Here is a 22,746-nt window from a genome sequence, read left to right on the forward strand (position 1 = left end):
AATAGAAAAATATCTACAGTCCTTTAGGTGCCTTGGTTAACCTATACGATACAGTCGGGATACCAGCCTGGTGTCTGCTCCCCCTGGATGTAGTCACTGCCCTTGGTGGCTCTCAGCCTGGCCCCGTAACGCTGCAGGGCGCTGGAGGGAAGCTGGAGCAGAAGGGGAAAGAGAGCAGAGCAGCGCAAGGCACACAGCACAACCTTCGCTCTGTCAGTGTGTCAAGCACAGGCTGTTAAGAAGAGGAAATGTTCTCTATCAGAATATAAGGGCCCAATTTCTCTGTACAACAAGCGCATCTGTGTCATACAGAGTCTCGGTTATGGTGCTGCCTATATGCAAGACTGATCTTATTATTCTGGGATCTCTCATTTGTCATCATTACAGTCAGGTTCCTGCAGCTCCTTAAGGAACATACTCATATTTCTGATTAACAAATGCTTTGACTTTCCTATTTAATCTATTATTTTGCCTATCTAACCTATCTAATTTCAGGCTTGTCTCTCTATCAGCATTATTTATATAGCATAAAATTAGCTGCGGTAGCTCACATTCCTTTGGCAAAAGGAAGTAGATCTGCCTGGAAAACTGCAAGGTTGCAGCTGGAGCTTGGCTGGAGCAATATATTTACAAGCATCAAAGTTCACCCCAGCCCTTTAACGCAACGTCATACTGTCTTGACAGGTCATACCTGGCCTATGCACAACTTGAGCACCAATGCCAATAAAGCCAGTGGAAGTTCTTGTAACTAACAGTTCCTGTTTATACGGCAGCCATGGAATCAATACACAGGATCAAGTATTGCATTTTCTCAAGTCGTGCACTTTTTATTTCATCTCAGCAAATCCCATACATCTGAGGCGTTTTTATAAGAATGCAAGCAATTTTGAGCTCTGTGGAAAATGCTGAGTGCTGTCAGATGCAGGCAGAGGAGGGCAGAAGAGAAAAAATGCATTCCTTTGAACACACTAATATAGAAGACAATTGAGGAACACAACAATAATGAGCAATCATTCTCTCGTAATGTATGTTGTGCTTTAAAGAGCAGGTGAGGACTCCCTGAAAACAATAACAAGTAACATAATGAAGTCCTGTCTACATAGGAATGTTACTTCAAATATTTTAGATGAGTTGGCTTGAGTGCATTCCCAAAGATTGTCGTAAAGTGGCTGGGCTTTCTTTTTGCATGAATGAAACCTAGGCTCACCAGCCCACGGCCTTCAGCTATGAGCTGCATCAAGCTCATGAGAGGATTCTGTCCATTTTTGCATGATTTGCCCTCATTGTACATGTGATAAGGTTCATTTGCTGTCTGGCCCCCGAGTGCCCTCTTCTGTTACAAGATCATCTGGATTACATATGTTATTACTCTCGCTGAATGCTCATGGCTTACTTTGCAATTCCAGTGTGTGTGTGTGTCCCCAAATTCACATGTTTTTAGAGCAGCACCTCTTTTCCTCCCCCTATTGTCTCATGGGTTGTGTGTAGCATGTCTGGGCCCAACTCTATTATGCTGCCTCCAATATTAGGATTTCTGAGTGTTGACCAAACTGAATGCAAGAGAGAGACATTCCTGAGAAATGGACCAGTGCCACCATAAAGCAAAATAACTCTGGCTGGTCTACAAGAGCACAAGGGATGTAGGGATGTGAACAGGACTTCCAGTACTTCTAATTATTCGGAATAGGATGAGCTGTGAAAGATTTATCGATGGGAAGTCACTGCTGAACCCCAGTATTGTAATGTCCCCAGGTGATTTACCACAGCTGACAAATGACATCACTTCAAATAGGGAGTTGCAGAGCTGATATTTTTTTCAAACCACTAAACTGAAATGCAAAGACTGAGGTTACAAACATGCTGTTTGAAATCCAGATGGACGGTCAGCTTGAAAATGCTGCAGAGGGAAATACTCCTATGATGTCCTGTATTATATTGTAGCTCTGCATCTCTAAACCAGGTAGTATCTGGATGCCGTCACCAGTGGTGGAAATGAGCTGTATCTTTCCATCTGTTTGGCACCGCCTTCCCTCATGTGGTCATTGTGGTGCTCCACAAACAAGAACTCAATCTTCTGTCCCCACTTCGCACTGCTCAACTACATATCTGGGCTTGCTGCTACTCTTCCTACCACTTAAATAACGTGACAGCACCACATGAGTTAAAGGGAATACAGATTGCAGGGCAGGCATTTTTATTGCAAGAGTGGATGCAGAAAAAAAGCAATAGCAAATATACTTTGGCTCATAGTTTGTTCAGCACTCTTTAGCTCCTTTCACATTTTATGAGATGAATTACCAAAATTAGACATTTCAAAATGCTGAGATTATAAGACATTTATAATCAAATCTTCAGCAATATAAAATTCTTGGATTCAGGCCAATTGCTCTAAAGTCTGTTCCCTTCCAGTGCACAAGATGCTGACTGACCTGTGTGTGTTATAGGAGATCTCAAGGCAAAGACTGCGCTCCATTTTACTATGCACAGAGCAAAGCAAAGCAGCCTTCTTCGTTGCTTATCTGCATGGTGTCTCTCTCACTTCCACAATCAAATATATTTCAGTACCCTTCTATGCAATGCTGCCTATCTTTCTGATTTCTCCCTTGCCTTCTTCAGTAAGACTTTTTCTCATCTCTTGGAAACACACTTGAAGGTAACATTGCTACAGAGGTGCACATAGAACTGCAAACTTGTATCCTGCTACTATCACCTCTCATTAGCTCAGCATCTTCTCCCCCCCTTCCCATTCCAACACCAGCACAGGATTTCTACAGAAAGGACATGTAGAGTGGGAGGCATCTTATTTTACTACACACTACTGGGTTCCCTGGGAACATCTATTTCCTAGGGAAGCCCAGACTGGAAAAACAGATGGGAATGACATTCCAAAATTGAGGAAAAGAATTAAACCTATTATCATTGGCACTGAGTTCAGTGTAGAAATGGCAAATATTTGCAATTTGTCTCTGGCAACTGAGGCACCGTTACGATGAGGAACATCAGCTTTGCAAGCTGCTTGATGCATAAAACTGTTTCGAAAAAGAAAAGGAGGATAGGAAATAGAAGTCCAAGGATTCTGTGAATGGATTTCAGCACAGGAGCTGGAAGGCAAAAAAAGAGCTGGAAGGATGCCTGTGACAACTTGTGCTTTCACATGAGTGTCTAGATTCAGAGGAGTTTCGGACAAGGAAAACAACATACAGGAAGATTTGCTGAAAATTGTGCAGAAAGAAAAAGACCTCTGATGAATATTAGGACATTATACCACTACCTCAAGCATACCTTGAGGTTAACAAGAGTAGTGGTAGCTTCCTGGAGGTCCCCACTGCACCCTTTCCAGAAAACAGGAGTGATTTCTGCTTTCATTTGCAAAGATAGGTGCACTTAGCAGATAAGGTGCACTGTGCCAGTTATGCTGAGTAAGTAAAAATTATCATGAAAATATTGGCTGAGGCAGCCCTCTAAAGTTCTCATTTTCCCCTAATAACACAAAAACATTAAGATGCATTTCTTTCATATCTTTGGCTATAATACATTCATTTTTCACAACTGTATTCTTTCATTTAAGAAGGAGCAGGACAAATGCCTCATCCTGTTTCCCTGAGCAGCATGGACACTTCCTCCTTCTCTCATGGATTTTGAACAAGACACGGTGAACATCTACCACTCACAGCAACTATTGATCAGAGCATTTGTAAGTCTCCTCCACCTGCCCTTCAATTTCCCAACAAAGCCCTTCATTATTATTCTACAGTTACTCAGAACAGTCATACAGTTTCTTTCTCCAACACATTTGCCCAGTAAAAGGCATCATTAGCCAGAGAAGCAGAAAGATGTCTGGATCTCCCAGAGTGACAAAAGGAACGGAGACATCATTAACATCCATTACAGTCTGGGGAGCAATTCTTATTTTTGTTGCAGTAAATAAGGCTGAATTTCTAAAAAAACCTGTCATCAACTATTGTATATCATTCTGCATTGATATCTGTGAACTTTCCATAATAATCAATGAGGCTTTGCAGAAGCTTAAAAAAAATTTTTTTTTTTCCTATTTATGAAACCTGACTTTCAGTCTGAAATATAGGCACACACGTCCAGTTGCTGCTTCCAGCACAACTCAGGATCATGAACTTTCCAAATCTTGAAGTATTTTCTCAGCACCAGCACACTGAAGCACACACATAATACATATTGCCAGCACACACTGGCAGACCAGCATCAATTTAGCGAGCAGCAAGCCAACTGCATTGTTGGCAAGCGCTGAGGCACTAATGATTGCACATGTCCACATGCAGAGGTGCTGCTGTATTGGTTTTTTGTTGTTGAATATTCAGATTGAAGTCCATACAGATGCTTTGCAAACTTTACCATCCTGAAGTCCCAGCATAATTACTCCTCATCCCAACCAGGCATGGGAATTACTCAGTCTCTACGTCCTCCTTTTCTGCCAGTATTGGTACACCAACATCATGTCTCTTTCTAATCCCTTCTCAGGACACTCCACTGTCGATCTCCGCCACGTTTCCTCCATACAGCTTGGCAGCCATTTGAAATGGCGGTGACTTAACACCAGAGGGGTCCTGAAAATAGCTTAGTTTCACCCCAAACTGCAGAATCCCCGCAGGTTCCTATATTTGTTCCACCAGACAGTGACAGTGGAGCACTGCCCGGCAGAACATCTTCCCAGTACATGGTGTGAATCAATGCACAACAGCGTGCATGCAACAAATACGTACTTAGTGGAGGATGCCCCTGCCCATGGCAGGGGGAGCTAGATGATCTTTAGGGTCCTTTCCAACCCAAACTATTCTGTGATTCTATGATTCTATGAATCATGGGGAAATGGAGGCCGAAGCACAATAAATAAATAAATCATATGGATACACATTTTTGTTCTAGCTAGTACACATTAGTTATTTCCAAGAAAATGTATTCTGAAAGCTTTTCTTTGTAGATATGGAAACAATTTCTTAGAAACAGTCCTGCTTAGTTATCAGGCCTGTTAAAAACAAGTGAAAACCAAATATTTCCAAAAGCAAATAATGTGTCAAAATGTGGTTGTGTAAGACTGTGTAATGAGAACAATTACAATTAAGAGCAATAAAATAATTAATTTAAGGACATCTTAAAGCTTACAATGGCCACATGATGGCCTAGTGAATTATTCTTACCAAATTAAAGCAGAGGTGGAAGCAGGGCTGTGGGTAACCTTCAGTAACATCAGCCAAAGTAATCTTCAGCCATGTAGATTTTTTTCTACCGTATTATTGGATGCTGCTGAAATTTGTCTTCATGTAGGGCTCAGCAAAGGGACACGAACAGACCCTTAGTAAGGGAAAGACTCCTCAATACTGGATTAAAAGAAATCACAGAATTCACTTAAAAACCAGCCTCAACTTTGACAAGAATTGCAGCTTTTAGATACATTATTTTTAATCTTTCTTTCCAAGTAGAGCATTTGCTTTTATTCAACAGGAAATGTTGCCAGGTGTTAGGTGTGTCAACAATTACATTACTTATATGAGTTACTTACATAATGGGTACTTCTGGAACAAAATGGTTTATATATAGGTTGATATGAAAATGTGAAAATGATAAACTTTTTTGAGAAATATAGTATTTATATATATATTCACCTGAATTGATTAATATGTAGCTTTTATATGAAGTATATGTTACAGTTTGATATATATGCAGAGCAACATGGAATTTCTCACATATATAGGTGTTTATATTCCATTGTATGTTTTGTTTTCAAAACACTGCATTTATGTTCACATCAAGACTACTACTGAAAACAGCATTTATTTTTATGCAAACCTGGGTCTTGCCTACAGCCAGAAGTGGTAAAGTTAATTCATAGAGCTTTCCTGTTGTGGATATATGTATATCGATATAAGATTTAATATGCACAAGGTAACACTGACTTGTTTTAGGAAGGAGAATGCCAAGGCACTTTACTGTTAGCGGAATGGGCATATTGTACGAGGCTGTACTAGTGTAACACTTAAATCTAAGACACAAAAGTAAAGGAGGAAAACATCATGGCGCTAAATGAAATAGTTATGCCAGTGCATTCTGTGATGAACACCTCTCTTTCCTATCAATTGCTGAAATAAGTAAAATTCCCAGGTGAGTATCATCATGGCAAAAGTAGTAATAGCTTGTGCACTGGACATAACTGATAATTAACCACCCAGGATGAGGCTGCCTGTTTGGAGAACTAAGGATGCTGGTGCAGGAGAGCCACTGGAGTGCTATAAAGGCGGTGAGTAAAAGTGCTCTTTTTGTCTGTTAGCTGAGGTGATGAGGTCCTTTGTGTGGAATGGGGATTACAGGAAAAAGGAAGGGAGTTACGAGTTCAGCTTTAACAGTCCCATGGCCCAGGGTGTCTGCAGTATAAAGAGGAGACAGAAGTAATGTGGTTTCTGTGAGTTTCTGACAATATAAAGACCAAAAAAAGGAGGTTTTTTGGCAGAGGAGAGATCCTCTCCTTCAGAATTTGTAGGAAGTTGCTTCTGCCAAAATTACTTACAGCCCCTATGCATGAAAACAGAATTTGTCTGGATTTTGTAAGTGAAGAGAGAAAAACAAGAAAACACCTTTTTCTGTGCCTTTGGCTTTTGTTCCAAATGGGGAATGGACCTGGAAAATCCTAATAATAATAATAACAGGGCAGCACTCTGTCAGTACCTGCTGCCATGGGACAGCCATGCCTGGGCACAGAGAGGTGCGGGGTGGGGAGGCTTTTGCCACCCGAAATTGGGCCTGGCGGGACAGCAGCCCAGTGTCCTGGGAACCGGGGGGACGCGGAAGGGGTCTCCAAATTTTGCAACTTCAGAAACAGATGTCCTTGTTAGCGAAGCAATCCTGTCACGCCAGGTCCTCGTGGTTGGAGCCTGTGAGGGGGGAAAAAAATAAAGGGAGGGAAAAAAATAGAGGAAAAAAAATAAAGGGAGGAAAAAAGGGAAGGGTAAAGGGGGAGGTGGCGCGGGGGTCCCCTCCCGGGGGGTACCGGGGCAGTGCAGGGGCACAACCCCGCTGTCCCCGGCGTGTGAGGGAAAGGAGGCGCTGTGAGAAACCGCTGCCTGTGTTGAATTTAGAAGGAGCCGCTTCCAGTCCCGAACTAAACGCCGCGAGGGCTGCCCGTGCTGGCGGCCGGTTTCTGGGAGGACAGCCCCTCCCCAGGCGTTACAGCCAACAACCCCCAAAGTCTGAGGGGGAGGTAGACGGCTTCGGCCTGGCGGGGGAAACAAAACCAAAGCAACATTAAGAGAGAGGAAAAAATAACAAAAATCAACCCAGTACTTTAAACCTGCGCAGGTTTAATGGCCAGCAACAAGTGGCTGAAATTGCAGCGGGTTTACGGCCAGGGAGTCCCCAGAGCGGGGCGCCGGGCGGTGCGGCAACCCTGCCTAAGGAGAAGGGTTGGGGTGCCCGGCCTCATCCGGGCGGTAGCGGCGGCGGAAAGTGACCGGTCCTCCCGGCTCGGGACTGCCCAGCTGCCGCCTCCTCCCGCGCTACCCGGACCAGCGCCGCGCCTACAAGTCCCGTCATGCCCAGCGCCGTCGCGTCCGTTGCCGTCGCGGCCCGTCCCCCCCCGCCGTTGCGCCCCGCCCATTGGCGGCGCAGGCGCAGTGGAAGGCGGCGTCCAGGGAAAGTCTCCTTAATGTAAGATGGTGGCCGGGCTCGCAGCGGAGTGCCCCGAGCTCGGAGATTACCCGTCTCTCGCGTAAAGGTCGTCGGAGCAGCCGCCCAAACGCCCGGCCGGCCTCTGCCGCAGGTCCCGCCCCAGGAGCGTCGCTGCGGTTTTCTCCCCCCCGCTTCTTCTCTCTTTCCTCGCCGCCTCTCTCCTTCCCTCCCCACCCTTCTCCTTCTCCCCTCGCCTCCTTCCCCGCACGCTCACCCACCCACCCGCCCGCCCCCGCCGGCCCGGCCGCCGCCGCGCCGGGCAACGTGAGGGAGAGCCGCGTACACGCACCGCGGACCGGGCAGGGAGGAGGAAGGCGGGTGAGTGCGAGCTGAAGGCCGGGCCGGGGAAGGAAGGAGGGAGGGAAGGAGAGGCGAGGCGAGGAGAAGAGAAGAGGGGGGGGGGGGGTGGGGGGAGCCGGGCCGCTCTGACTACGAGAGCGCGGAGGCTTCGCTGGGACGGTGCAGGCCTCAGCCCACCCCCCGGTGCCAGCCCCGGCGGCGGGGGGGACGCGCCGGGCCGCTGCTGTGCGCGGAGGGCACCGGGCCGTGTGGGGAGGGCGAGCGGGCGTCTCCTCCCCGGGGGACGCCGAGGAAGGGGGTTCCCTTCGTGCAGCTTCCCGGGGGAGGCTTTATTTATTTCCTCCTTGCCGCCCCGGCGCGGGGGAGCCGTTGGGCCGGGCCGGGCCGCCGGCCGGGGGCGCGGGGGGACGGTGCCCCCGGAGCCGCTTGCCTCTGCCGGGGGAGGCCGGCGCGGCCGGGCGCGGGGATCGCGGCGTGATTCACTTAGAATTTGCGTGGAAATTTCCTCTCTCCCCGTCTTCCTCCTCCCTGGAGCCAGGCTCCATTTGTTCTTGTGATCTGCACTTTTTTTTTTTCCTGAGAGAGAGAGGCAAACAGATGGTAAATGGCAGCCTCTTATTTTTGGTGTTATTTTGGACGGTCCGTGTAACGTCCTGAGATTTGTCTGTCAGTAAAGTAACCAGTACGTAACTTTCCGTCTCCTACTTGCAAAATACTAGATGCTCTTTCCATTTTGTGCGTTAGCAGAAGCAAATGACAAGGCTGCGTACGGGCTCTCATCCTACTTCCAGTGACGGTCGTACAGCTCTACCTGCCAGTCTGAAAGTGAGCTGCTGGTGCCTTCATCTGTACAGTAAAAGGGGAGGGAAAATACACTAGATAATTATCTTCAAATGCTTTGTTACTGTACCTGAAAGGATTTAATTGTCCATGGCTTATATATTTGCGTCAGTATGGTAATATCAAGTATGTAGTTCATAGGAGAAGCAATTCTCTCTAGAGCATACGTTAATGTAAGCTAGTTAAAGCTGTGGAAACTGTAGGCCTGCAGATGTTAGCTTATTCCTCCCCAAAAGTTTTAGAAGTTAATGTTGGCCAATCGCATGTTTACTGAGCCTGTACAGATTTCTAACTCTCTGTGTTTTAACTGTCTGTATTTTGTTTTAGTTATAAAATGTCTTGACTTGAACATCGCTGTACTTTGACTTCATATTCTGTAAACCTAATGACTGGTACTAATAGAAGAGAAACTCATACCAAAAGATGAATATGTAGAAGAATGAAATTCCTTCTAGCTCCTTTCTTTCCCTGCTTTAAAAAAAAAAAAAGAAAGAGAAAAAATAAAATAGTCTTATGAAGAGCAGAGAATAAAATAACTGTTTGGTTTGAGAGGGTGAATTAGTTTCAGATGGCCTACAAGTACTCAAATGTGCTTCTAGTTTCTTAGTGTCTCTCTGATAATGTAGTGAACTTGCACATGGTTTAGGATTCAGATACGTTGTACCTTAGGCTTTTGGGATTCTGTGATAGTTTCCATTTCATAAACAAGACTACCACATGCAAGCATTTAGAAATGCTTGGCAGTTGAACTTGGCTGAATTGCAAACAAAGTTCATTCTAGGGGAAAGGATTGTTTTGGAAAGGGGGAATACAATGATAAAATGATCTCTGCTTTTAAGTTGTGTGTTTCTCCAGGTGCCTCTTTATTAGCTTTTAAAATGATGAGTCTTGGAGGATCCTAACAGCTTTTCTTTTTACAGAGAAAAGGTGGTGAGTGTCTATCAGGAATAGTGCTTTCTTAATTTCTTGGTACCTTTTCTTCAGAAAGCTTAAAAACAGCTATGCAGTGCCCACTAAATAAAAGGTTTGGGTTAAAGAAGCTGGGAAGAGAATATACGCAAGTATATGCCTTTTTTGTTTAATTAAAAATATTAATTATAAACAGATACATGTTGTCCTTCATGGCTGCTGTTCAGGAAAGATAGGATAGGGTACGCTTTGTGAGTGAAGTGTTTAGAAATTACTCTGGCCAAGATCTTAAGTATGGGCCCTGAAGGCTTAACTCTGGCAACTATTTATCAATGTTTTGCCTGCCTCTTTGAAATAAATTAGATTATTTCAAATAGACAGTGTTTCATAAGCACAGGTAACTGTTAAGTGGCTAATCATAGATTGCATCTTAGGCCTTGGACAACTAAATTCGTTGTTCTGGTAAGATGAGGCTGATCTGTAGGCTTTACCACATGTTGGAAGGAAATTACTTGCTCAGCAAGACTGCTAGGATCAAGGGTTCTTAAACTTTCACATGTTGAATGGTATCTTAGGTTGTACAAGTCACCTTTTGTCCTACTTGCAGTTGTGTAGTATTGCTGAGATAATGAGTAAGCGCATATGTGAAAGACTGCATAACTTACCTTGCTTTAATGTCCTGAATGTTAGCTCTTTAAAGATGTTGATGCTGTCTTTACTTTCCAGTGTGTATCTTTCTACCTGGTTTGTCCCATTTTTATTGGACGGAAACAGTGTGAGGAGTCGGAGCTCTAGGAATAAATAGAGCCCACATCTTTCTGGGCCTCTCTCTTCTGGTTCTTGGAGAATAGTCCAGGAATTTATTCCTTTCGGGAGATTGGTTAACATTTGTTAACATTTTAACAACTGTAAACGCTTATCAGACTTGGAAAATGAAGTATAGCAGCAAATGGTTTGGCATTGCTTGAGATGCTGCTCAGACCTTCTGGTTCTTCCTTAAAGCAAATTGGGAGGGCAATATGGGTATCTAGCAGGAAATATGAATATAACCTCTGTAAGTAAAAGCATGCATGCATTTTTGCGTGAAACTGTTTGGATCAGTTAGGTGCATGTTTTCATCAAACTGAGTTTTGTTATGTCATACCAGAAACTTTGATATGCTTGGTTTTGTCAGATGGCACTTTTCTTGTGCGAGCTTGAAAAGGCAATCCTCATTGTTTTCTTACTTCAAAATTGTATCAAAGATTCTACTGATTTAGTGAATATTCTAGATACATGTTCTTGACTTCTAGCTAGCTGTTGTTACACTAACTACACCAGCTTAAAGGAAAGAATTAGTGTTTAAACTAGTGATTTCCACATAGTACTAAGATCAAGTAGGTTTTGTGGTGTCTTTTCTTTGTTTTGGTGGTTTTTTCTTTCCTTCCCCTTGGCTGTTCTAGGAACATGACAACTCCAAGGTATTTCTTGTAGGAGTCTATCATTTAAATGGAGCTTACATGTGTTTTCTAAACATGTATGTACAAAAAAATGCGTTTATAAACTATCTTAGGCACCTGCTTTAACAATTTGAGGAAGCCTGCATCCAAAACGATCAGGATTGTACAGGCCAAGAAAATGAAATTCCTTCTCATCCTTTTCTGTGTACCCCGAAAGCTATGTACTGTATTTTTATTCTGGAGCAGAATATGTTAGTGTTATTTTCATAATGATTAATCAATCATTTATGTATTTTTATTAGTTATTTAATCTCTTGCTGGCTTTCAAACTGGGGAAGGGTGGGTTGGGGTCAGCATAAGAGGGATTTTTTTATCTTTTAGTCACCAAGTTAAAAATAAAGGTGGATGTAGAGATCAAGCAAACATGCTACGGAACTTGGTGGAAAGGGAGCTTAGCTCTTGGCTGAGGCTTGTGCCCTGAGCAGTGCTGTCTGCTTTTGATCGGGTTCTGTTTTCTTGCAAGGGAAGAAGGGAAAACTGCAGCTGTGAGTGGCTTTCCAACATACTGTGATCCCAGCATCAGTTTCTTCTATGTTGCTGCTACCTCGAGAAGAATAGATGCCTAATATGAATTGAGTTCCAATTGACTGCAATATCTGATATAAAGTAACTGTACTTCTATGTGTCTTGGTTGTGAGACAGAGGGTCCCCTATTGTAGTGTAGATCCTTGGACTGTCCCCTTCTGGGCTTTGAGTGTTTTACTCATCAGAGCTTAGCAGTCCTTGATTGCTGGAAGGTAACATATACAATATCTTCTATTTGATTGCAAGTACTAATTATTAGCGCTAGGAATTTGGGGTGGTGGTTTCATTATTTTTTTATTTTTCCAAAGAGATGAAGTTCTTGACTTTGAACTTCTCCTAATGAATTCTTCAAATTCTGAATAGAAGCACAGGAGCTTTGTAGGAATGACCAAAACATGTGATCAGAGTACTATGGTTTTCAAGTAGTGCTTCATCCCTGGTTTTACTTTGGCAGATTTCTAGGCCTTGTTTGTGGTGGACTGCAACCTAATCTTATGTTTTGGGCTACTGAGCTCTAATCTCTTCCTTAACAGAAGGGGCATTTACTTTTGCCATTGTGAGTGTTCTTAAATGATTTCTTCCATGTAAGATTTGATACAGAAAAGTAGTAACTAAAAGGGTAGCAATCTCACTCATTGTAGGACAAAATAGACTATATAGGAAGGCTCACTACCAGTTTGCCAGCTTAATGCAGTGGAAAAGGGAGAAGCTGGGCAACTTGTTTCAGGAACACTGAATTCAACAGAAGAGATTTATTTGAAAGCAAGCTATATGTTGTGGTTTGGCTTAAAGTATCTATCACCAGTGCAGATTTAATGTGACTCCTGTTTGAGTGGTGTATAATAATTTTAAATTGCAAGATCCATGGGCTAAGACATGTAGAGTGTGAAATACTGTACTTGCAGATGGAGTAATTTTATTACTTCTAAACCCATCTCCTATTACATGTTATAATAACTTACCATCTTAAAAAAAAAAACAGGATTTGAGTGCAGGAATGGGAAGAAGTAATTCAATTATTTATATGTGCTTTGGAACTGTCTACCTGTGGGAGTTTGTGATAGAAGTTTTGATGAAGGTAATGTCCCAGATAGGTAAGCATGTGGTGGCTGTTGTTCAGAGTTTCTGTCTTGCAATACAGCCTAGAAATTTAGAAAAAAGGGATGGGGAAAGAAGTACATAGCGGTGATCACTAGATGTGTGGAGAAAGTATTCAGCTACCTCTTTTTTTTCTTTCTCTACCTTCTCTCCAAATATAATGAAGATCAGTATATGTAGCTAGAGCTGTGCCTATCAGTTAAAGACCTAAAGCTTCTCTGTGATCTGTGGAAGTTACCTTGGGCTGTTGGACATTGCAAAAATAGAAACTATTCCCTCTCTTTGAATAGCTACTGCTTCATTACATGTGACTTCTTTTTTTATTGAATGAAATCTAGAATTAGTCTTCAGTATCTCATTCATAAAAAGTGTCCTCTGAGAGCTCCTAAACTGGCATAAAATGCAAGGCCAAAACTTGCTAGGTCAAAATTAGTGTTTATAGGTCAACTTGCCTGGTAGTTAATTTGAATGTATTTCCCCCAATTGGTTTGTACTGTAGAGGCCCCTAAACTGCTGGAGTTATGTTAAAAGCACTGGTCTGAATGAGAGAGGCCCAGTAACATTAATCCAGTTTGTCCAGTAGCTTAATCTTACTGCCATTTATCATGTAACTGCCACTCTTCTGAAGGAGCCTGCTTGCATGTGCTTCTCTTGGTTGTTTAGCAAGTTGAATCCCTTTTCCTAAGAAGGTAAGCTTTCCTTTTACAAAACTTCATCCTAGGTTAAGGGTCAAGGAAGTTATAACTGAGGAATCATGTTTGAGAAATTATAGCTTCTTCCTGTCTTTGAAAGCTTCTTTGCTAATCCTTTCATTTAGTAAAGCATATATTTAACATATTAATGTTGTGGTTTTGCAGTTAGTGGCAAACTGGTTCTAGAACATCAGGTGGTAAGTGTGAAACTAGAGGATGATCACTGGTTTTCTTTTACATAACTGTTAGTGTACATTGAAAATATGGAAGAACAGCTGGGGAGTTTAAGGAAATATCAGCTCTTATACTCATCAAGCTGTCTTCTGCACATGGGTAGTGTCATCATCTGGCTGGATTACAGTTTGATTTTTGTCTTGAATAGTAGTTATAATTGTAAGCATGCTTCAAGTTAGGTCCATTCTCATGTCTTCATCAGTGTAGTGGCTTCTTGTTCTAATTGAGCCCTTCTAGAGCCATTAATTTCTTAATTCTTTTGCTCATGGTCTCAGTCCAATTTAACCTTGAGGCTTGTGATTGCCTGGGGGTGGGGCAGTGTCATACCTTGTATGAGAACTATTGCTTTGGTTACTACTATATAAATACATAGCACAGTGAAACTTGGTAAGAACCAGCTGTGTTGTGTGACCATATGACTCTGACAGTGTTAAGAAAACACCATACCTCAGGCAGAAACTGCTTAGAATTGGTTCTGTAGACAACAGTATCTTTTTCTGGGAAACCAGCTAACTGCTTTCAAGTTTGGTGACCAAAAAGAGAACACCATACAACCATCTTCATAAGGAAGCCTGCAGTGGCATGGCTTTTATTTTTTGAGCTTAGTTATACAGAGTATAATTAAAATGACGAATCAGAAAACAGGCACTTAAAATGCCTATTCTGTCTCTACTGATAATTAATACCAGTTACCATGAGTCTTTTTAAATTCTTTGCACACACACATATATATATATAAATATATATTGAACTATTGAGTAGAAGTGAAGCAAAACTTGTTTTCAAACAAGTGTAATTTGGTAGGACAAGGTGAGAGGCAGGTTCCTTTTCGTATTTGCAGTACTGTAGTCATCCATGCTTAATAAATGAGCCACTTACTGGTTGAGAGAAGCAACTAGCTGCTGTTTCTGCTGTATTTAGCGTGTGCCAACCCTGAAAGCATGGTGAAGGTAACTTCCATAGAGGCGTGGTGCAGCATCTTTTGACAGTACCATTTTTTTCTGAGACTTATAGTGGACTCAGGAAAGACCCTAGTATATGGGAGTACAAGAAGGGAGATGGACTCAGTGTCACTCTGGTGTGGTGTTTTGTTTTTGGTTTTTTTACTAAATATAAAGCCAGATATTGGAGAGTGTCCTCTCAAACATAGCTGACATCATCTTAAATGTTTCTGAGGCCTCCTTAGTACTGTCTTAACTTTATTTTTTTCTTCTGTTTTTTAAAGAAACTTAAATCTAATAGCCGTTCATTCTCTTATGGCAGTTATTTGAATTTCATATGGGTTCTGGTTAGTTTGCGTCTCACAAGCTTCTTAAGCTTCTCTGAAGGAACTGCATTCAGCTGCTCTTGATCAGTAAAAACTCGGAATTGTCTCTGTTGGTATTAAAAAGTCACAGCATTTAAAGGATATGCTGGGCAAGTGCATTTGCAGTCAGCTTGAACGTCTGTGCTTTTTATAGCATATATTTGTAATAATCTGACAGATTATTTGTTTGGGATGTAATTCAGTGCTTTGCACGTATCGGATGACTCCTTAACTTCACCTGCCTGACTTAATGCAGCTCCATGTAGTTGAGGTAGCAGTAGAAGGAATTTATCTAAAACCAGTACTACACATTCTACGTAAGTTTATGGAAGCTGATGCTCTGCTTTTGAGTATTTTACTAGATCGCTTCTTTTTAGAATACTAAATTAGTTTTCCCTTTCTGCTCAGCCTTTTTAGAAAATGACCTGGAAAAACTATTTTCCCAGGATACTTATTAATGTGCTTCCTTTCCTTTTTTCTTTTTTCTTTTTTTTCCTTTTAAGACAATTGCTTTGCATGTGACTGTCTCTAGAATTTGTTTACTACAGCATATAGGTTGTCTTCAAGCAGTTATATGTTCTGCTCCCCATTGAGATAAAGGTACTCCCCTGAATGCAGGTCCTGATCTTTCTCAGCTTTGTCGTTTAGTAACAAATATGTATTTTCCTCAAAAGTAGAAAATTGTAGCTTGTGTACCAGATATGTGGGAATTGAGATCCATGATGTGAGTGCATATTGCACAAAACAACTACCTTTCTGGATTTCTGGCAGGTATGTAGAGTGAGTGATATAAAGATTCTTCCATACTCTCAAGTTTTCATATGTTTCTAGGTTAAAGTTTTGAAGTCTAGTTTGCATTTTGAAATAAAACTCAATTTTTTGCAAATACGAAACTGATGTTTACAATAATGCTGCAACTTATTTTTACCAATTTTAGAGTGTGAAAGTGATTATAACTTGTTGTTGTTAATTTGTGAATCCTTAAAACTTTCTAGTTCTTATCTCATTGGAGGACGTAACCTTCAGTTGAAGGCAGTGATGCAAGAGTCTTATCTGGAGTCTTTAAACTCCTGTTTAGGTATAATAAATGTCAACATTTGAATAATTTAAGATCATCCCTAATTTCTGCCTCAAAGGAATGGAGTTTAGTTCCTTATAATGTAACTTTTACCCTTGGGACAGTTTTGTAGTTTCCACCTTTATCTTCATTTGTGTAGATTTTAGAATTTCTTACCTCTATTTCTATGTGATAAAAGTGAACAGTAATCAGTAATTTTCAAGAGTTGTTGCCTAAAATACTTAGGCTTGTAGATCTGAGCTCTGCTTTGTACTCATTTTTGTTATGATGGCAATCTTGTTGGCTAAAGGATGCTGATTTAAGTGTAATCTTTCACCTTCTGAGAGGTATATTTTATAGAAAACTACAATGTATGCTGAAGTAGTAGAAAGGCTAGGAATGGAGTGGTTGCTTCTGAAGTGAATTTTACCCTGCAATTCCTAATGTTTCTCCTTGTCCCAGCAGTGTCTTCAGGGTGTGTAAGATTCTGAAGTACAATCCAGAAAAAGAAAGTGAGTGTGGGGCAGAGATTTAGGCTTTTTTTTGTTATTCTGTTTTCCAGCTCTACATTTGTGGGTTGGTGGGTTTTATGGTTGGTTTTTTATTCTTTTTTTCCCAAAAAGTGAAATTCTAAGTATTCTCCTTAGAAGCTAATAGTAGTCCCAAAGTGTGACTGAGTGTGATTGTGACATGGTAGACATTTGTACTGTTTTCTGTCTGGAGCATCTCTCTTATGAGGAAAGGCTGAGAGAGCTGGGTCTGTTTAGTCTGGAGAAGAGAGAACTGAGAGAGGATCTTATCAATGCTTATAAATATCTAAAGGGTGGATGTCTAGAGGATGGGGCCAGACTCTTCTCAATGGTGCCCAATGACAGGACAAGGGGCAATGGACATAAACTGGAACACAGGAAGTTCCATCTGAACATGAGAAAAAACTTCTTTACTCTGAGGGTGACAGAGCACTGGAACAGGCTGCCCAGAGAGGTTGTGGAGTCTCCTTCTCTGCAGATATTCAGAACCCACCTGGACGTGATCCTCTGCAACCTGCTCTGGGTGATCCTGCTTTAGCAAGGGGGTTGGACTAGTTGATCTCCAGAGGTCCACTCCAACCCCTACTGCTTTGTGAATCTGTAAACTCGAATGTCAGTGGATCTTTTTGAAGCAACATCCTGCTCTTGTCTGTCCCAAGCAGATGATGTCCTAAGTACGGTATTCTTATTTTCCATACTTAAACTGAGTCAATGTTTTTCTTCAGCCAATAGAACTGATAGATCATCAGCTTTATTTGATACTGCATTTTAATTAGATGTACTTCCTGTTTTATCCAACTGTTTTCCAAATTGCTAGGAGATACTTTATTGTCTTGAATTATGTGTTACAGAATTCTAGATTTTAGAGAAGTTTTGCCATTTTCAGCATAAACCAAGAGAGAATCCAGAGGCCTAATTTCCACCTACTTCCTAATAGTGCCACAAATTTGGACACAGGATGTGTGCTATATTTGCAATCAACTTCAGCTTGCTTGATGTACATCTGGAAGGTAAAATGCTTCAGTCATATTTTTTTTTCCCATCAGGTTTGCAGTTACTAGCCACAGGCACTAATGCTTTAATTGCTTGTGCGTTCTTGAAAAATTCTGAGTGTAAGTACTTCAGTGTGGATGTTATGTCCCTTTAAAGTAGAAGTGGGCTTGTCTATATTAAATGTCTATTGTAACTTTACAGTTCCACTGTACCACATGGATTTACATGCTAAGACTGTTATATTGTGCAACAACAGTCTTTTATGCGAGAGAATTTTTTTAATAAAACTTAAATTTTTGCACCTAATATTGCAAATGTAGGCTTGGTTGTGTGGTTCAAGCACATTCTGTAATTTCGTTATTGTTGATAGATCTATTCCAGTGGGTAAATATTACTATTTAAATGTTTGTAGTATTGAGACCTGAATTTCTAGTATTTTTTTCTGCCTTGAGCACTGCTTAAATGTTATTAAGTTCTCATGCATTGCTGTGTTGCCTTAGGTTTAAAATGGAAGTTTGGGCAAGTTCATAGAATCATAGAACAGTTTGGGTTGGAAGGGACCTCAAAGATCATCTAGTTCCACCCCCCTGCCATGGGCAGAGACACCCTCCACTAGACCTGGTTGCCCAAAGCCCCATCCAACCTGGCCTTGAACACTTCGAGGGAGGGGGCATCCACAGCTTCTCTGGGCAACCTGTTCCAGTGCCTCACCACTCTCATAGAGTAGTTGTTTTTTTTTTCCCCCAACATCTAATTTATATCTACCCTCCTTCAGCTTAAAGCTGTTATCCCTTGTCCTGTCACTACATAAAGAGGCCCTTCCCATCTTTTCTCTAGGCCCCCTTTAGGTACTGGAAGACTACTATAAGGTCTTCCTGGAGCCTTTGCTTCTCCAGGCTGAACAACCCCAGCTCTGTCAGCCTGTTCTCATAGGAGAGGTGCTCCAGCCCTTTGATCATGTTCATGACCCTACTCTGGATCCACTCAGGCAGTTCCATATCTTTCTTATGCTGGCAGCCTCAGTTAGTTATTCAACTAATATTCTGTCTCCAAGTTGTTAAGTGTTCGTTCATCTGCGGCTTCAACTGGCTTGGCTGCTCCTCAGTGGTGAGAGGCAAGTGTTGTCACTTTTGCAAAGGTCAGGTTTGCTTTCTTTCGCTGCCTTGTGGCTGTAAAGGTATTAAGAGTGTGAATGACTGATAGTGAATCTGGGGGCAGTGACTGTGCTGTTTCCCAAGTTTTAGGATGAGGTCGAAGAGACTAACCAAATCCTCTTCCTCCTATGCGATTCTTGGTAGCTTCTCAAGGATTATGGAAAAATTCTTTTAAGCAGGCACAAGGATTTAAGTTATTTGTAGGGATTTTTAAATTTTTTTACAAAGAGGCTGAATGAGGAGTAGACATCTATTTGCTCCCCTTCAGCTAGGAATGAACGAAATGATGTGGATTTTCCAGAGAGATATGACGGTCTGTAGAGAAGATTCCTTTTCGTCTGTTAAGGAAGCAGCACTACTTCTTCCAGTAACTGTAGCCCTACCCCCCCGGCACCTACCTTTTGAGAAAAAAGCACTGGCACACATCTCAATGACTGCTAGGAGGTCTGAAGTAAATCTTTGGATATGTCTCTTCTCCTTTACTACTTTCCCTCCTGTCTCTGGGATTCATTGACTGACTAGTCATGACATGGATTTTCCAGTAGTTAACAATTCCTGATGTTACTTGCTTCACCAAAGAGTGAGTGTCTGTGTCTGAAAAGCTGATACTATTCTGAAATAGCTTGCCATTAGCCTGATAAATAACTTTGTAGGACTGGATGGAGGTCTGGGAAAACTGATATAGGAACTTTTGTTTGTAATTGTCGGTAGAGCACTGTACCTTACCAGAAATTTATTTCAGACGCTGGAGTGCTTGTGGCTTCTTTGTTAATGTCTTTCACTTTTTTTTTTATAACAACTTCATGGTTTAGACAGCAGCCCTAGTAATATACTCTTACTCTCCTTCCTGATATATTTGATCTATGTATTTTGAGGTTTCCCTCCACCCTCCTTCAATTCTGGCCATCTTTACTACTTCCTATCTATCCAAGAGTGTGTGTATATGTATATATGAGCCTGTAAAACTTCTGTTCTGCTGAGCAGAACTGTCATTCAACTGTGTGGGTTTTTTAGAAGTTCTTCCATAACTCTTAATTCTAGTTTAGAAACAGCGACAGGCTGAATAGGAGATGCTCTCTTTAGTGTTGAGATATGTCCTAGAGAGGGATTATAGTGAGCCTAGAAAGGCAGTGTACAACTCTTTTCAACTTGTACTAGAACAGGTTTTAGTATGAGGTCTTAGCTCCTGCAGCTGTATCTGGGGAAGTGCAGGGATGAAGATAAAAAGCCACTCTGAATCCAAACTTTACACTGTAATGGAAGACTTTACATCTAGCAGATGCATATGAGAAGTAAGAGTGTGCTAAAATTCTGTTGGTTGTTAGGGAAATGGGTCTTCAGCCTGTGGAAGAGGCTGTTTTGGGAACTAGGGGGAACTAATAGTAACCTTCTGGTACCTATAGGCAAGCTATTGAGAATACAGAGCCAGGCTCTTTATAGCACTGTGTGGAATGCAGGCAAGAGACGGCAGGCATGCATTAAAATAACTGCATTTAACAACAACAACAACGTGATTCACTGTGGAGTGGGACTACCATTGGGGCAGGTGAGAGAAGTTCTGCAGTGCCCATCCTTGGGTGTTTTGATGGTCAACTGGATAAAGTCATGAGTAATCTCGATTGATATTGCTGACTTCGCTATGAGCAGGAGGTTGACTAGAGAACCCTAGAGATCCTTTCCAACCAGAATTATTCTATGATTTTGTAGCAAAAAAGTAAAAATCCTCAACTTTATGTTCATGAAGTTGTCCATGTTAGAGCTTGAAACTAAGTATCTGTAATGGTCCTGTATTAAAAGCCTTAATGTAGATAGTGTGGCTTCAGCAGAAATGCAAGAAGGTTTTTAAACTTAAAGGTAGTCCTTGATGTAAACACTGAAGCTCATGGATGTAGTACAGAAGAACACTGAATCTCTTGCACTGTCAAAGGATGTTTGCTTGTTTTCTTAAAGTTCGAGCTGGTTGCTTAAAAATTCAGTGATGAAATTCTCTGAAGTGAACGAACTTTTCCATACACTGTCCATGGTACTGTAGGTGCAGGCATTGCCCTTCCACAGGGGCACTCAATCTTAGAGTGTGTTGGAATAAAAGTGGTTTAGTATTGAAGCTGGGGTAGGTTGTGTGTATGGTGGGTTTTTTGTGGGTGTTTTTCTTCTGTCTTCTCTGAGGTTTGTCTTTCAGGCTAGATACTTCTGTTCAAAGCGTCGGGAATAGTAACAGTGCTGTATGTGGCTAAATGCTTGTTCCTGTAGTTTTGTGTCTGCAAAAAGTGGGAGAAACAGACTTTGCTTCTGTTGGCTAAAAAGCACAATTTTATAGTAGATAATTCAGAATAATTTCTACAAGTTGTACCTGCCTGCATACTATAATTTGACTTATGGCAGAACTTAGTCTGAATTTTCTGCTTAAACTAAGACCTTTAGGTAGCCTCCCCATGATGAGCACGATTATGAATAGAGTCTCAAATGAAAGATAAAATTAACTGTTGAATATCCTTACGGTGGTTCACAGCTTCTGCAGTGTCCCCTGGGAGAATGCAGGCAAGGAAGAAAATCTGGTCCTAGCACCCAAAACTTTTTTTTAATCTTTGCATAGTGTCCTTTACAGTAGTTACTCTAGACTTTGCAGGTATTCTTTCTCAAGCCTGGGAATTTTGTTTGGGTAATTATAAAAGTGTTTTTAAACTAACCCCTTGTTATGTTGATATTGCTGTTAGATGAAAGCTGAAGGACACATAAATTTTCAGTACATTAGTACATGTATTTCCTTTAAAAACTAAACACTGGACAATAATTCTCACTCTTTTGACTTGTATTCTAAGACTTGTGATGGTTTAATGCCACTTGCAAACTAAAACTAATTAGGGATTGATTAACTAATGTAGATGTCTGTAAACTATCCAATACCTTTATAGAATGCTGTAAAGAGAGTGTGTTTGAGAGAGCTTTTTCTGTGTCCAGTACTATTCTTCAGTTCTTTGTCAAACAAGTTTAGCAGGAGTAATATAAATAATCATAAAAATGCACCTTAATTCTGGCCTGGAGGAATGCGAAGGTAGTTCAGTTCTTTGGGTTGATCTTTTTTTGGCTTCTCCCCACTACTGGTAACTTAGTGTGGTGTGGGCAAACTGGGGTACTGGAGACCTGGACTGTAGCTGGCAGGTATACTAAGTAGTTGACATATTGTGGTCACCACTAACCCTGAACTAGATCTAGGAGCCAGCTAAAAGGTCAGAGTTCTAAAATATTCAGTGACTACTGGAGTAGTAGTGCTCTGTAAACAACGTAATTTTGGCATTCTGCTCTAAGAGCAGCAGAGATGATGGAGGACAGGCTCTTTACTTAAATGTATGATTATTTTTTCTTTTTTTTTTCCTCTTGGAAATGTTGAATGTAATAGTACCTTTTCTGTTGTTGTGGGTTGTTGCAGTTTGCCTCCTATATAATTTATCAGTGAATTACATTTGATACTTTGTTGCTAGATATGTTGAAAATAAAATTTAAATAATATTCTTCATCTGAAAATGCAAGTGTAATGTTTATCTTGAGTAAGATTTTTTTGAATGGTAGAGGGGGACAGCTACTTACACTAATTATCTGTAAAAGGACTATGATACAGAATTGCTTGTATGGTATAAGAGAGCTATTCTGAAAGACAAGATACCTTTTAAAGGTTGAAAAAAGTTGAGAAGCAGACCCTGTATATTTTGTGGAGAGCAGTAAGCTCCTAAGTTTTGTCCAGTTTAAGCTTGTATGAGTTAATATTTTTTTCCTGTGCAAAGTGTGTTGTGATAACAGATTCTAGCAGTACATGACTGCAGTTTTGCCTAAAATATTTAGCATTATTTAAACACCTGTATGTAACAGGTTTTGCCACCTCTACCCCAAATTTGTGTTGAACTGTGAGAAAAGACTAAATG

The 22,746-nt window shown here is 41.3% G+C and overlaps 1 protein-coding gene across 4 annotated transcripts in view; it reads left to right on the top strand.

Moving 5' to 3' along the window:
* Nucleotides 1-7,629: 7,629 nt before the first annotated feature.
* CNOT4 (CCR4-NOT transcription complex subunit 4) overlaps nt 7,630-22,746 on the top strand; it is an 83,537-nt gene continuing 68,420 nt past the window's right edge. For 2 of the 4 annotated variants that reach the window (XM_054836389.1, XM_054836428.1), the window contains exon 1: nt 7,630-8,010. The gene's annotated coding sequence lies outside the window, so the exon portion shown is untranslated. Of the gene's footprint in view, nt 8,011-15,842; nt 15,867-22,746 lie in introns of those variants that run through there. The other 2 variants (XM_054836398.1, XM_054836408.1) reach the window with 2 other exon arrangements.

The sequence above is a fragment of the Grus americana genome, chromosome 1 (genome assembly GCF_028858705.1).
Source record: "Grus americana isolate bGruAme1 chromosome 1, bGruAme1.mat, whole genome shotgun sequence".
Lineage (NCBI taxonomy): Eukaryota > Metazoa > Chordata > Aves > Gruiformes > Gruidae > Grus > Grus americana.